The sequence below is a fragment of the Eptatretus burgeri genome, chromosome 10 (assembly GCF_056783735.1).
Source record: "Eptatretus burgeri isolate ZD-2024b chromosome 10, Ebu_testis_v1, whole genome shotgun sequence".
In the NCBI taxonomy this organism is placed as follows: domain Eukaryota; kingdom Metazoa; phylum Chordata; class Myxini; order Myxiniformes; family Myxinidae; genus Eptatretus; species Eptatretus burgeri.
In genome coordinates, this window is record NC_140970.1 from 31,373,878 (window position 1) to 31,389,529 (window position 15,652).

Here is a 15,652-nt window from a genome sequence, read left to right on the forward strand (position 1 = left end):
GAGAGGATGATCACCTGTCTCTGTTATCATCTGAGCTCAAGCGTTTGGACATCGGGATTGCAGCTCTCTCTGAGGTTCGGAGACCGGATTGCGGCGAGATAATGGTGGGTGGTTACACCTACTATTGGTCTGGTCGCTCTGATGGTTACCATACCCAAGGAGTTGCTGTAGCTGTGTCCAATAAGCTGACCCCAATGATAATTGAGGTAACACCGGTCAACGAGCGTATTATGAGATTAAGGATTCGCCACTCCTTAGGTGTCATTTCCCTGGTCTCTATTTATGCTCCGACTGAGGCGAGTGATCTCACCGTGAAGGACACATTCTACGCCACACTTGAGTCTGTGGTTGATCAGTGCCCCAGACGAGATACACTTCTAGTCTTGGGGGATTTCAATGCATCGACTGGAACTGATAGGGATGGTTATGAGGTGTGTGTTGGTCCCCATGGGTCAGGAACTATGAACCAGAATAGCACTAAGTTCCTTGACTTTGCAAGAAGTCATGGACTTAGGGTGGCTGGTTCATGGTTTCAGCGCCCACAAGCTCATCGCTGGACTTGGTATTCCAACGCTGGCGGTGTGGCAAAGGAGATTGACCATGTCCTCATTGACGGTCGTTGGAGGATGATCCAGAACTGCAGGGTCTACCGGAGTGCTCAGTTCCTCAATACTGACCACAGGCTTGTTGTAGCAACTCTAAAGCTGCACCTTAAATCCTGGAGAATGGTACCATCCCAGCCTAGGCTGGATGTTGCCAAGCTCAGGGATGAGAGAGTAGCTGAGGAGTTTGCGAACAGGCTGAGTGGACACTTGGGGGTCTGGGTGCTTTGGGGGGTCCTGAAGAGTTGTGGAGCACCTTCAAGACCACCGTCCTTGATGTTGCCGGTGGATGCCTTGGAGTTCACCGCAGGGCAAAGAAGAATTTTGTCTCTCAAGGGACACTGGATACCATTGACCAGAGTCGCAGGGCCAGGCTGAATGGCAGAGCTGAGCTGTTCAGGGAGCTGAGGCGTAAAACTGTACGTGCACTGAGGGTGGACAAGGAGGCCTATGTGCGAGGAATCTGTGAGGGGGTAGAGCATCACCTGTGGACAGGTGATTCTCGTCCCGCTTACAGGGGAATTCGCGCATTACGTTCATCCAAGCCCATCCCTCGGAGCACTGCAGTTCGAACAGAGAGTGGTAGGCTCTTGACAGAGGAGTCTGAAGTGAAGGCCCGCTGGGCCGGTTACTTTGAGCGGTTGTACCAGGCTGATCCCCCAGCTGTCGAGTTGGACGTCAAGGGTGTTACAATCCCTGTTGCTGATCCTTGGTCCTTGGTACTTCCAGTCTTGCTCTATGGGTGCGAGACTTGGACTTTGACCAAGGATCTGAGACGGAGACTTAATTCCTTTGGTACCAGGTCTCTTCGAAGAATCCTTGGCTATCGCTGGTCGGATTTTGTGTCCAACGAGCGGTTGCTGAGAGAGACTCGGATGAGATTTGTTACCTGCATAGTCCGTGAGCGTCAGCTGCGGCTGTATGGACATGTGGCTCGTTTTCCTGACACTGATCCTGCTCACCAGATTCTCTCAGCGAGGGAGTCTCATGAGTGGAGGAGGCCAGTGGGCCGACCACGTGCCTCATGGTTGCAGCAGGTTGACCATCATCTCAAGAAGATGGGGATGGGCCTGGCATCTGCCTGGGGGATGGCCAGACGGAGGCCCCTGGAGTACCGGCGGAAAGTGGACGCACCGACGTGCTGTTCTGGCACATGCTCCCATACCTGACCTGACCTGACCTGAATGTTTTGCTTGTGTTGTGTTCCCAGAAGTTCCCCAATAAATCTGGTTGGTTCGTATGAAGTTGCCGCTATGGATTAATTTGTGTCGCGTCGAGGAACGATCCGTTCGATTGGCATATAAAACCAAAATGGTTACAGACTGGCAGAAAACGCTCAGCATCTGACAAAACCAGTCTGTAACCGGGGTTCTATTCCCCAACTGGTAAGGTACAAGGATTACGTTGGTATCGCGATTGAAGACGCGTGACCCAAGGCCTGTGCTGAGCCAGCCGGCGTTATAAACCCCGGAGACAGCGGTGGTTACGGTGGCGCCAAGAGTCGGGTGAGAATCCCGCCACCCCGGATCCGCAACAATATATATAAATATAGGATGTCCCAAAAGTCACCTCGGGATTTATAGATTAAATAACATTTCTGTTTTTGAATAATTTGTTTTTCTTTTCTTTTCAGAATTTAGATTCACATTTGGAAAGTACCCATGGAAAAATTCACAACTGAACAAAACCAAAATCGTGGAATTTTATTTTAAATTTCATCGATCAATTATTCTCACCCAAAGAGCATACTGCCGACACTTCAATGCCAGAAAACCAACTTCAGATTTCATGATTCATCAGTTGATTCAACATTTTTTAGCAATATGGGTTAGTAAGCGACTTGCCATGATCTGGACGACCACGTTCAGTCCGTTCGCAGATTAATCGTGAACGTGTACTGGACAGTGTTCCAGAAGAACCAGGAACATCGATCTGCAGACGTTCTGACCAGTTGGAAATGTCTCGGATGTCACTGTATTGCATACTAAGAAATGATTTGCACCTGTACCCATACAAAGTGCAATTGGTGCAAAAGTTGAAACCGGCTGATCACCGACAACGCTTAAATTACTCAGTCCAAATTCAGAGGTTGATCAATGAAGAAAACGAATTTGTTCAGAAACTGATTATGAGCGATGAAGCTCATTTCCATTTGAATAAGCAAACTATAGGTTCAGGGAATTAGAGAATCCAAGGGCAATTCATCAACATGAGTTGCATCCTCTCAAATGTACTGTCTGGTGTGGTGTAATGTCAGAAAGGATTATCGGTCCTTATTTTTTTGAAAATGAGGATGGCAGTGCAACGACAGTCACAAGTGAGCGGTATCGAGCCATGCTCAAGAATTTTGTGCGTCCTGCAGTGAAGGATAAACCTGAGATATGGTTTCAACAAGATGGAGCCACTGCCCACACAGCACGAGCCAAGGTGGAGCTTCGAAGGCAAATTTTTGGATACCGAATAATTTCGCGAAATTCAGAAATTTCTTGGCCATCACGTTCTCCTGATTTGACGCCTCCCGATTATTTTCTTTGGGGTTACCTAAAGGAGCGTGTATACATCAATAAGCCTCATGCAATTCAGCAGCTCAAGGACATCTGTGCAGAAATTCGAGGGCTGCAGCCAGAGTTATTGTCTGCTGGAATGGAAAATGCTGTCGAAAGATCCCGTCTCTGTGAAGCCGAAAATGGAGGACATCAAAGTTGCATCATTTTTCATAAATAAAGTAAATTTATCTCCATTTTGCAAATTTTCTTTTGCTCGAAAAAGAATCATAAATTATTAAACAAGCTCAAATGAGCGAAGATCCTCGTCCTCTTAACGATAAAGTCAAAAACACGAATATAACGTCATTGTGATGTATCAGGTTTGCGATAAATTATCTGTGCTAATGCGTGTTCTAATGCAGTACCGAGGGCGTGTTCCCCGGTAATTAAACCACGTGATTAATGAGGTAACCCGATTCACCCATAGACGGGAGGATCCACGGTCGGTTAAGCAACCCGCAGCGTCACGGAATTATCCGTGTGCGACGGTCTACAATTCCGGGGAGTCTGGTGGGAACAGAGATAGCTTCCCCCACCTTGTGGTCTTCTCATCCGACCCCCGGAACGCAACAATATGCTGCTCTTCTTTGGTGCAAACGGACAGCGGAGCGGTCATGTTGACTCCCTTAAACGACGACTGACTGCTGAAGGTTGAAACTGATGCACAATGGTGCAGACAGTTTGTGCTTGTACCTACAAGTGCAATAAGCAATGTAGTCAACACGACACAGTTTTAAATAAATCATTGCGGATACTTTTTGACTCCCCTTCATATACAGTATATCCACAATGGGTGTTCCAAAAGGACCTGAACAACTTTGGTTGTTAAGATTGTTGTGCTTCTGCAAAACCACCACTCCTCAAGGAAAATGTACCCAACATATAGCAGTCCCCAGGTAGTTTGTTCTGTTTCAGATCTGTTTCAAATAGCCCTTCCCTCATGTCGTGGGTGAATGAGACAAAATGCGTTGTGAGGGCTATTAGTTAGCTCTTTAATTCTATGCATCTATTTTAATTTACTTAGCACACATGACCACTCCATCAAGCAGGCATGCATGCCACAAACCAAACGGTGACGTTAATGGAGAGCCTCATGAGGATATACTACAGCAGCCCCATTCAAACTGTGCACCATTCCCCAAAGGACATTTCATTTCAACCTCCTCAATACTCGAACCACAATGCTACAACCTTCATACGACCACCACAACACCTACATAAAAATCCCCACAATAACCTACGCTCGACCTCTTCACCACAAATTATTCAATCACCTCACCACAACCGTTCCAACTGCTTCAACCTCTTCAACACAAACGACACAACGCTTCCCCGACCTTAGTACAACTACTATGAAATGCCACAACCAGGCAGTACCCCGGACGCTCACCACAGTCCTTTAAGGATGTCAGGGAACAAAGGACATTAGAATTGTACATAAAGATTCTTGCTCCATGGATGTGTTTGAGACATCTCAATGTAAATGAAGTAGGGAAACTGTGAGCTTAAGTGTCACCACACAGGGGGTGTGCTGTGTTAATTATATAGGGATTATTATTAGGGTACCCGGTGAGTACAGGGTACCCTATTGTTTTTCTTCTGTTTATTATTATTACGCATTATTATTATTTTTCCGCCGGCATTTTGCACCCTTTTTCGCTTTAAAAATCATTTTCTCTGGGACACTAAGGCCAATCGACAGGAAATTTTCACCATAGTTTGTATCTTTTTTGATAGCACAATCACGTTATAATTATGACGTCATTGGTCACGTGGTGCGGTCGCCATCTTGAAAAAAGCGATAAAATTTGGACATCTGTATCTCGGAAACCATGCAATGGAAAATTTTTTCGTTTGATACATTTTACTAAGCTCACTATGGGGAACACGTGTGATTTTTTGTGGCGTCATAGGTGAAGCGATATACCGGTGAAAATTCGTCAAGTAGAACGCCGTATAGGAAAAATCTGAAATTTTTTGAGCGTCATCTACGCCAAAATTCATCGTCAAAAATGTTTTTTTTTACGTCATCGATGACGCAATTCAGCCGCCATCTTGTTTTTTAGTGTTTTTTAAAAAAAATCTTCTTCTCCAGAAGGGCTGGACAGATTGAGGCAAGACTTTACAGGTACATTCCCCAAGAGGTCCTTTCTCAAGTTTGTTAATTTCTTGTTGACAGGTCACATGGTTTGGCGGCCATCTTGAAAAAAACCTTAAAACCTTCAAACACCTTCTCCAGAAGCGCTGGTCCAATGAAGGCGAGATTTCAGAACTATATTCGTGAGATGCATGCGATGCAAGTTTGTTAATTTTGAAGTGATAGGTCACATCGTTTGACCGCCATGTTGGATTTAAGAAAAATATTAAATAATGTTTTCTCTGGAACCGCTTAACCTAATGAATCGAAAGTTTGCAATTATCATCTACCATCGTGTGTGCACGCGTGGTAAAAATTCTGACGTCACACGTCACATGGTTTGGCGGCCATCTTGGATAGAAAAACGCACCTTTACCGATTAACACGAAACTTCACAAACGTGTTCCAATACCCAGTTGGAAGCAGAATATAAATTTGTGATGTCATAGGTCACATGGTTCGTCAGCCATCTTGGATTGAAAAATAATATCTTTAAACGTCTTTTTCTCTGAAACGACTGAACAGATCCAGGCGAAACTCCACCACTATGACCGCCTCTCCATGACGAATAAAAAGTTCTCACCCCCTTTTAAGGTACGACACAACATTTGGCAGCCATAGTGGATTGAAGGAAAAATATTAATTAATGTTTACTCTGGAACTACTGCATCAATAAATGTGAAACATCACCTTTACGGTGGAACAGTCATGCGGAATGAGGGTTTGAAATTTCAACGGGATCGGGCCCAGGGTTTGGCAGCCATGTTGGTTTTAAGAAAAATATTAAATAATGTTTTCTCTGGAACTGCTTAACCTAGCGAAGCGAAAATTTGCAGTTATCGTCTGCGCTCGTGTTTGCACATGTGGTGAAAATTATGATGTCACAAGTCACATGGTTTGGCCGCCATCTTGGATTGAAGGATAAATATTAATTAATGTTTACTCTGTAACTGCTGCTTCTGTATATACAAAACTTCAAATTTGTAATTTAGCCGACATGCGAAACAAAAGTTTAAAATTTCAACCTGATCGGTCACGTGGTTTGGCAGCCAGAATTATTTAATTATTTGAATCTGTTTGCCAGTAATAAGGAAATTGAACGCTTTGTGCTGCCCGGTTCATAACTCGTCTGTTCTGTGCCGTCTCGAAGCAGGCCTGTGTTTGTATCACCATTAAATAATGTTTTCTCTGGCACCGCTTATCCGATAAATGCAAAACTTTGCGACTATGATTTAAGTCTCATGTTGTATCAGTTGTGTCAAAGGCGGATGGACTGGGTACCCAGTCATCACTGCCGGCAGTTATAAAGTGGCAGTTCTAGTTATTATTATTATTATTATTATTATTATTTGTATACCTTGTTTGAGGCTCGTGTGAAAGCGAACACACAACGCACAGCAAGGGGGGGGGGGGGGATGAGAAAGACAAGAGCAGCGGGAGTTGGAAGGACAAAACAGTGGGGAACAGAGACATTAGGAGATCGGTGGAAGGGAGAGGGATGGGGCGGGGAACATGGGGAATACAAGATGGACATTACAGGGACTTTCAGGAAGGAAAGCAGGGAATTTGAAGGAGGTGGGTTTGGGTGGATTATCAGGGGTAGAAAAGATCGAGGATTTGGATGGGGGATGATAAGAGGTGGTGGTGAACAGCTGTTTTGAAAGCCTGGAGGGAAGAATGGGAAAGAATAGAGTGAGGGAGTTTATTCCAAAGGTGCACTGCATAATTAAAATAAATAAATAATAATCGTAAAATAATTTCTTCATCAATTGGCTATAGCATACCAAAACTACCACCGTTTCATCTGAATCTAAATTTTGAAAATTAATTCATCGAAAAATGAATAGCAAATTGATCAATGAATGAATCAAAAATACCCTTTATAGCCAAATCACTTGTTCACTGTCATGTTCAAATATCAGCTTCCGAGCTCAATGGTGTCTGAGACAGTCAGGATGAGAAACAAAATAAATAAGTAATTAATAAATCGATAATTAAGTAATTGATCAATTAATTGATTAATCAAATAATGTTTTTTTTAAATACTGTGTTTGCCAAAGCACATCTTCACTTTGGCGCCTGGCGATTCGGTCATGCAGCGCCTGGAGTGGAATTATACAAAACTGGAATATCTTGGTTGGATAAGTGTCCACCCCCTTTATAATAGCAATTGCCGGGCGTAGTGGCGTGCGCCTGTAATCCGGCTACTCGGAGGCTTGGGTTGGAGGATCGCTTGAGGACGGGAGCTCTGCGCTGGGCCGTGCTATGAGAGGGTGTGGGGCAGCCCGGAATCATGGCGAAACCCAATCCTTATCCCTGTGTCGTAAGAGGCGACCAGGGTTGCGTCAGGAAGGGCATCCAGCGTAAAACCTGTGCCAAATCGGTATGCGGATCATAACGGATGACCCGCTGTGGCGACCCCTAACGGGAGCAGCTGAAAGACGAACAACAACCCTTTATAATAGAAATTGTAAATTAGCTCAGGTATAACCAATCACCTTCAAAATCACCTGGGCTCCACCTGTGTTATATTCTAGTGATTCTGATTATTTCAGAATAAAATCAGCTGTTCCTCTTTCCTCTGCTGGGTAGTGCATTTCACAGCAAAGACTCAACCATGAGCACCAGGAGCTTCAAAAGACCTCTGGGATAAAGTTGTGGAAAGGCACAGATCAGGGGATGGGTATAAAATATTTCAAAGGACTTTAATATCCTTTGGAGCACAGTCAAGACAATTAAGACGTGGAAGGCATATGGTACCACCAAGACCCTTCCTCGATCAGGCCGTCCTTCCAAAATGGATGACCAAGCAAGGAGGAGATCGATCAGAGAGGCCACCAAGAGGCTCGTGGCAACTTTGAAAGAGCTACATGCCTTTTGTGGCAAAGACTGGGCAGTGTGTGCATGTGACAACAATATCCCAAGCACTCCAAGCCTGGCCTGGGCGGTCGGGTGGCAAGAAGGAAGCCATTACTCAAATAAGTCCACATTGAGTCCCATTTGAGGAATGCAAAAAAAAAAAAAACACTCCAGAGATGTTGAAGCCATGTGGAAATTTTTTTCTGGTCTGATGAAAACCAGGTTGGAACTTTTTGGCCTAAATGCAAAACGTAACGGTTGGCCCCGACCCAACCCAACCCGTATTTGTGGATAGGCATTGGTCAATGCATATATAAGATTAAAATTGAGCGTTTCATTTTATAAATTTGTTGGAGCATGAGTTGGTGAATTGTATTATATACCACTTGATGTAATGAGCTAATTTTGACTGTGGATAGCAGTATTGTACTACAAACTGCCTGGTGAGATTCGTGAAAATGCTGGAATGTTATAAGACGAAGGTTCCAGTTTTGATGAGAATCACATTTGCTGGAAGACACGGGATCATTCTGTGTTACTGTATAAACTCTCGAGAGGGAGGTGTAGACTGGAGACGTGAAGAGACATGTATATCGATCGTCCCCGTGCTCGATTTAACTCTAAGTGAACGAGGTGTTAATATCCAGAGTGGTTGGTAATGTGTGGAGCCGATGATAATTAGGTTGATTAAAACTCATTAAGATTGTGTATCGGGAAAGAATTCCTTTGATCTTTTCATTTGAGAGAAAATGACATGACGTGAGTCGAGCTTTGGACAGTTCCGGTGGATGCTGCAAGGACATCGAGTGAGAACAACGTGACCGGAATCGATCATTCAACAGCCCCAGCGGATGAGGTGAACACACGGGAGTTGAGCCGGCAGGACAGGGATATTGTGCGGCAACACTACAATGCGGGAATTGGAGTTAGACATTGTATGTAATGGTGAATTTCCTCATTTGACTTTATATGTTTACTTGAAATACAAGTTTCACAAACATTATGCTGTTCTGTGATAACTGAAATTTCGCTCAGAAGTCCAAGACCCCAACTGACAAAGATCCATTTGATTGGAAGCCACCTGGATGATTGTTGATACTCGTGAAACACAAACCTTGGGTTGCATTTATTGGAGAACGAGTTGGATTCGGCAACACTGACAACATACGTACATCAAAGGGGAGGAAACCCCAGGTGTATATGAACAAACACCATCCCCACTGTGAAGCATGGTGGTGGCAGCATCATGTTATGGCGTTTCTCATCAGCAGAGGTGGGGCACTTGTCATGATAGAAGAGAAAATGGATGGAGCAAAATACAGAAAAATCCGAGAGGAAGACCTACTGCCTTTTGCAAGAAAGCTGAAATTGGGATGGAAGTTCACCTTTCAGCATGACGATTACCCGAAGCACACAGCCAAAGCTGCACTGGAGTGGCTATGAAACAAAGATAAATGTTTTTGAGTGGCCCAGTCAGAGCCCTAATCTAAATCCAATTGAAAATCTGTGGCAGGACTTCAAGATTGCTGTCCAACGCTCCCCACGCAACTTGACTGAGCTTGAACATTTTTGTACAGAAGACTGGGTAAATATTACCTAATCAAGGTGTGCAAAGTTGGTGGAGACCTATCCCAATGGACTCGCAGCTGTTATTGCTGTCAAAGGTATTTCCACCAAGTATTGACTGAGGGAGGTGGACACTTATCTAAGCAAGATATTCTAGTTTAGTATTTCAAATGAATTTTTCTGACATTTTTCGAATTTGTTTTTCATTTGGAAGTTGTGGGTTATGATGTGGAAAAGTCGAATTTAATTTCAGGCTGAGGTAACAAAAGGTGAAAATTTTGTAAGGGGTTGTAGACATTCTTTTGGCACTGTAGAAAGGTGGGTGCTTTGAGGCTCGCTCTTTCTCTGACTTTTGCTGCCCCACGAGAGGGAGGACAGGACACTGAGTTTCGTTATACTTGAACCCCATGACAAATACACGGATACAACCACTTAAAATGAACACATTTAATGAAAATAGATAAATATTTACAAAGGACAATAATCAGAATAAAATATGTGAGGTAATCTAATCCTAAAGTTTAAATTGAGGTGCCTCTGCACAAACACTTAAATACAGATAAGGGGAAACAAAATAAAAGAAAATCCCTCATTTATTCTGGCACTTAGCTTGGCCCAGAGATACTCTTTGTGGAACTGGGATCGAGGTGCTTCTATTTTCAGGTGTCGACGCACGCAAAATGGTGCTAAGTCACTCTCTCACAGCAGAAATGTTCATCGGGCAATTCATGAGGGGCATTCAACACCAAGGCTCAGAGACCCAGTGCAGCTGCTTCGTGCATCGATCGTCCTCACCGGTCTGCTATTTGACACACACGAGGCTTGGGGTCTGTTCCTCATGATCCAACCAAGAGCCAAAGGCCAGCGTCTTGCTTCACCATGCAAGCCAAATCTCCTCAGCATGAATACAAGAATCACGCAGTCCTCATGCGTCGAAGGAAAGCCAGCCATAAAGCCCTGTTCTTGCAGGTCATCTAGTTACGTTCTCTCTCTCAACCACATGCGCCCCTCACTCTGCACTCATGCATTTCTCCTCTCCCTCTCAACTCTGACACAATCCTATTTGATCTGGCTCTCACGCCCTCTTCCTCTTCATACGTTTCACGTCACGCCCATCAATCCTCCGCCTCTGGGGCGTGGCCTCACGCGAAAACCGGGGAGTTAGGGCTTCTGCCTGGAAGTAATTGTTTTAGGGATGAGTTCCCTACCTTTATTGCTGATCTTGGAATGCAAAACGTCAGGAAAGTTCATAGGGGGTGATTATATACTGGGGAAATTAGTCTTAAACCTGACCTAATTAACACGGCACCACCCTCCGTTTGGTGACAAGTAACATTGAAGCAAACAGTTTCCCTACTTAATTACATCGAGATGTCTCCTACACGTCCACAGGCCAAACAACTATCTTCAATCATAACTTTCCTATGAAATTCCTCCATCTACCCCCACAACCGTAACAATATCATTGGCACATTCTGGAAGTAGTTAGAAATGATTACATTTCAAGCAGGTGATTTTCCTTTACTTTGGAATTGAACCTCCCGGTGGTGAGTTGCAGGTGCCTGAAATGTAAAAAGCACTCATTCAACTCGTTTGAATAGAAAAAGGAGTCATTCTGATGTTTTGTCACTGTGTGTACCTCAATAAGCAAGGAGAAAAGAAAGAAACCCAGAGAATTGTCTGAGGAGGCCAGACACAAGATTGTAGCCAAGCATGGACAATCTCAAGGCTGCAAGTCCATCTCCAGAGACCATGGTCCTGTGTCCACCACACACAATGTTATTAGGAAGTTTAAGGCCCATGGCACTGTAGCCAACCTCCCTGGATGTGGCCGCAAGAGAAAACTTGATCGAAGATTGCAGCAAAGGATTGTTCGAATGGCGACCATCCGTCGCCAAATCAATGAAAGGGGGCTCTATGGTAGGAGACCCAGGAGGACCCCACGGCTGAGAGAGACGTAAGAAAGCCCGTCTGGAGTTTGCCAAAACACACCTGAACAAGCCAAAATCCTTGTGGGAGAATGTCCGGTCGACAGATGAAACTAAATTAGAGCTTTTCAGTAAAGCACATCATCTCTGTGTCTACAGAAAACAAAATGAAGCCTTCAATGAAAAAACACCTTCTCTTCAATCAAATATGCAGGAAGTTCATTGATGTTTTTGGGTTGCTATAGTGCCTCTAGTACTGGGTGCCTTGAGTGTGTGCATGGCATCATGAAATCATGAGATTATGAAGGCATTTTGAAGCGCAATGTTCAACCCAGTGTCAGAAAGCTGGGTCTCCGTCGAAGATCATGGGTCTTGCAGCAGGATAATGACCCCAAATACACTTCAAAAAGCACCCAGGAATGGTTCAAGACAAAATGCTGGACTGTTCTGAAGTGGCCAGCAATGAGTCCAGATCTAGATCCCATTGAACACCTGTGGGGAGATCTGAAAACAGCAGTTGGGAGAAGGCACCCTTCAAATCTGGGAGAACTGGAGCACTTTGCCAAGAAGAGTGGCCCAAACTGCCAGTGGAGAGGTGTAGGAAGCTCATTCATGGCTATTAGGAAGTGCTTGACTGCAGTTATTTTGTCCAAATACTGTACTACCAAATGTTAAGTCAAGGGTGTCAATAGTTTTGTTAATGCCATTTATTTTTATTTTCTGATTTAAAAGAATATATTGAGTTCTGAATCAAAAACAAAAGTTCTGTAATATTAACAGTGAAGTAAAGAATTGTGGAGACCACATACTTGTGTGAATTTCAACTTATTTTTCGAGAAAATTGTGAGTTATTTGATAAAAGGGCAAGGGTGCCAATATTTTTGGCCACGAGGAAAAGATAGAACGAGATACAAGAAGAAAAAGTGCAATCAGAGATTGCAGACACTCCCCAGGACTTTTTTGAGTCGTATATTTATTTTATATGTTTTAGGGTAAATCCAATAAGGCTGTCAAACCATGTGACCTATGATATAATATGTGTGAACCTTTTGTTCCTTATGGATCCGCGGTCATACGTTTAAAGTTTCGCTTTGATTTGTTCAGCCACTTCAGAAAAGAAGATTGTTGATGTTTCAAAAAAAGTTTTTTTTTAAACAATATGGCTGCTGAATAACATGACCGATTGTCATTACTTTTTTTTTCTGTGCAACATTTTATCCCGAGATGACCCTCAAACATTTTCATAGTGATCGGATGTGGCGTTTTACATATGCAATTATGACGTCATAACGATGGCACCTATGACGCAATAAAAAATCGCACTCATTTCTCATGAGGAGTACTTGCTTTGTGCCAAGTTTAAATTTTTTCCTTGGTGCAGTTTCAGAGCTACAGAGGTCCAAAGTTTTCTGTTTTTCCAATATGGCTGCCACACTATGTGACCTTTGATGTCATAATTATCATAAAAGCATTTAATTCTACATGAGTAGTCGCACAAATGGTGAAAATTTCCTGACAAGCGGTTGCAGAGAAAAACACTAAAGTTTTGTGCGGACAAACAAACAGACAAATAAACCAATGTCACCCGTAGGGTGACCCGTATCTTGCCAAAAGGTGACCACGTGTGACTTCTTTAAGGTCACACTGAGGTGAACAGAGCTGCTATCCACCAGGAGTGACTCCTTGAGGAATATCTGCCTACTAGAGAATATCTGCCATAATATCTGCCAATGAAAATCGTTCGACAGAGTAACCATGAAAAATATGCGTTTGCCTCATAACGTCACCAAATGACGTCATAATGTCTCAAGCTTGACATATCTAGAAAGCACTCATCGAGGTGTTCAATTTGAGCTACTACACGATATGGTTCCTAAAACTTGAAAATTTGACCTTGGAGTCAAATATGTTTGACTTCAGGCGCTAACCATGAAGGTCAAGGCCAATCGACACCAAAAATTAATCAGCTGAGTGCCAGACCATGACCTATATTCCCATGAAGTTTGAAGACGATCCGATCAAAATTACTCAAAAAATAAGGGTTTCGTCGACTCCCCTGATTTGCGACAAAGTGACCTTGACCTTTGACCTTGACCTTCAAAATTTTATGCGCTGAAAGGGACCTCTATAGGCCTCTGATATGCGAAGTTACAAAAATTTCCAATGATAACTGTGCTCTGCAGAATTTTTTTATACGTGATTACAGACAAACAAAAAAACATACAAGCTGACTTACATATCTTGCAAAAACTTCGTTTTGGCAAGATAACAAACAAACAAGCAGTCATAGAGTGGTACTTATGAAATTGTCAACTTGTGTCCTAAACCCATCACTATCTCTACCCACTTTACCCAGTCGCACCCAACTGTCCCTGGACTCTGTATCCTTTTCTCCTGACAAGGTGGAGAGCTTGCTTTCAAACCTCGAGTCAGATTCTGCAACCGGTCCAGACGGCATCAGCCCACGTGTCCTCAAAGCCTGCTCTTCTGCTCTTGCTCACCCTCTCTCTGTTCTATTCACCCTCTCATTTTCCCAAGGTCATCTGCCATCTGCTTGGAAATCTGCTAACATCACTGCCCTGCATAAAAAAGGTGCAAAAACAGATCCCTGTAACAAAAGACCAATCAGCCTTCTCCCAATCATCAGCAAGGTTATGGAATCCATCATCGCTTCAGACATGAAATCCTTCCTCTTCTCCAATGGCTTGATTTCCAATCATCAATTTGGTTTCAGACCAGGTCACTCTACCCTAGATATGCTGCTACTGCTCTCCCATCAATGGATGGAGGTCCTCAATGCCAGACAGGAAATCCGAGCCGTATCCCTGGACATATCACGTGCTTTTGACACAGTCTGGCACCCTGCCCTACTCACCAAACTCTCTTCCCATGGTATTCAAGGCCATCTCCACTCATGGCTCGCAGACTTCCTCTCCTGTCGCAGTCAACGTGTGGCCCTAAATGGAGTTCTTTCATCCCCTCTTCCTGTGCAGGCTGGAGTTCCTCAAGGTAGCGTTCTGGGCCCTGTTCTTTTTCTGGTTTTCATCAATGATCTCTCGGACTCTCTGGAAAATCCTCTATTTCTCTTTGCCGATGACTCCACCCTCTGCCGTACCATCTGTCATCCCTCAGTCCGGCAAGCAGCAGCTTCTTCGCTCACTGCAGATCTGGATAAAATCACAAACTGGTCCAACACGTGGAACATGTCTTTCAATCCAGACAAATCTCACACTCTCACTATGTCTCTTCGAAAGGACCGTTTAGAAAACCCCCCATCCACTTTCTCAACAATCCTCTGGAAGAAGTCTTTTCTTTCAAGCTTCTGGGTCTCACTATCTGCCATGACCTTTCCTGGGAAAGTCACATTTCCAACCTTGCCTCAAAAGCCAGTCGCCGACTGGGAATCCTCCGTCGTGCAAAGTCCTTCCTCGGCCCTCTTGAGCTCCTGACCACTTACAAAGCTTTTGTCCGTAGCCTGATGGAGTACTGCTCTCCCCTCTGGGCTGGTGCTCCTGCCTCCCACCTTTCTCGACTTCACGCTGTCGAAACCAGGGCTTTTAAGATCATTGGCATCTCCCGCAATGAAGCTGAGTCTTTGGGCCTCTCACTCAATCACCGCAGGTTGGTCGGTGGTCTTTCTGTCTTCTACCGACTCCTCTCCAGCCTTGCCCCCCTGCTCTCTCTGCGATTTGTCCCAACCACATTTCCACAGGGCGCTCAAGGTCCGCCAACAACCCCCTTCTGGTAAAACTACCAAAATCACGAATCACTGCTCATCTTCACTCTTTCATTCCTCTTTTTTCCCGCCTTTGGAATAAACTTCCTCACTCTATTCTTTCCCATTCTTCCCTCCAGGCTTTCAAAACAGCTGTTCACCACCACCTCTTATCTTCCCCCATCCAAATCCTCGATCTTTTCTACCCCCGATAATCCACCCAAGCCCACTTCCTTCAATTCTCCTGCTTTCCTTCCTGAAAGTCCCTGTAATGTCCATCTTCTCCTCGCCATGTTCCC

At 44.2% G+C, this 15,652-nt stretch overlaps 2 protein-coding genes and 1 pseudogene across 6 annotated transcripts in view; 2 read left to right on the forward strand and 1 right to left on the reverse strand.

Annotated features, from left to right (window-relative positions):
- The window catches only part of LOC147018229 (E3 ubiquitin-protein ligase RNF25-like), a 237,842-nt gene that overhangs the window by 219,701 nt on the left and 2,489 nt on the right, over positions 1 to 15,652 (forward strand). The gene's annotated exons all lie outside the window — the stretch shown is intronic.
- Positions 1 to 15,652, reverse strand: part of LOC147018231 (uncharacterized) — a 91,227-nt gene that overhangs the window by 54,911 nt on the left and 20,664 nt on the right. The window contains exon 1 of one of the 5 annotated variants that reach the window (XM_085897724.1): positions 3,685 to 3,820. The exons of the other annotated variants lie outside the window; for them this stretch is intronic. The gene's annotated coding sequence lies outside the window, so the exon portion shown is untranslated. Of the gene's footprint in view, positions 1 to 3,684; positions 3,821 to 15,652 lie in introns of those variants that run through there. 5 annotated transcript variants of the gene reach the window in all.
- LOC147018232 (signal recognition particle RNA) lies at positions 7,458 to 7,598 on the forward strand (annotated as a pseudogene).